Source organism: Phytophthora parasitica, assembly GCF_000247585.1.
Source record: "Phytophthora parasitica INRA-310 unplaced genomic scaffold supercont2.39, whole genome shotgun sequence".
Taxonomy (NCBI): Eukaryota; Oomycota; class Peronosporomycetes; order Peronosporales; family Peronosporaceae; genus Phytophthora; species Phytophthora nicotianae.
In genome coordinates, this window is record NW_008649025.1 from 362,864 (window position 1) to 363,629 (window position 766).

Sequence of the window (766 nt, forward strand, 5' to 3'; positions counted from 1 at the left end):
CACTCTGGAATAAATGAAGTGACATGACCTTCCTCAAGTAGGTCCATTTCCCTTTAGGTTCGATTGAAAGAGGCATAAGTCCATCCATCCATCTCAATAAAGTACTAGGAGAAGATGTTGCGTGAAGAGGCCTGTCAAACCCAATTCGAGAAAAAGTGCAGCCTGAAATCTCGAATTGGTTTTTGAGTTGCGGACTTGTAGCTCATAGGAATTGCAAAAATATTGTATTCCGTTCATAACTATTATTTATTTGATCTAGTTTCGACAGTCACCGAACAATCGGTTGCCTCCATAATACTGAATTGCTATTCGAAGCAGCCGTAATATTACCGGCTATAATATTAATAATAGCTAATAGAGAAAAAATTATGATTTTTTTTACATAAGTTGCGATGTCTTTCTTAATTTGTACTAGAAAAAAACACGAATAAAATATAAAATCATTCAGTAAACTGTTTTGTCGATTATTCTACATGTAGATAAACGACCAACGCTAACAGACGCAAAATTAACTCAAAAGAATAATACTAGGTTCTTCGAAGTGCGCACTTTACATGTTAATCAATGAGCTCGTGATCCGCGACAGCTCCTGGGATCATACGCAACAACGTCGAAGGTAAAACAATAAGATCGACTCGGTTTTAGTAGCAGCTAAGTGTTCAGGTTGTCCATATCGGCGATGCTACCAAACATCGCATCAGCTGAAACAATGCCCTGCACACAGAAACAGCGTTAGACAAGGTTGGTCTTGCCACCAGCGTTGACA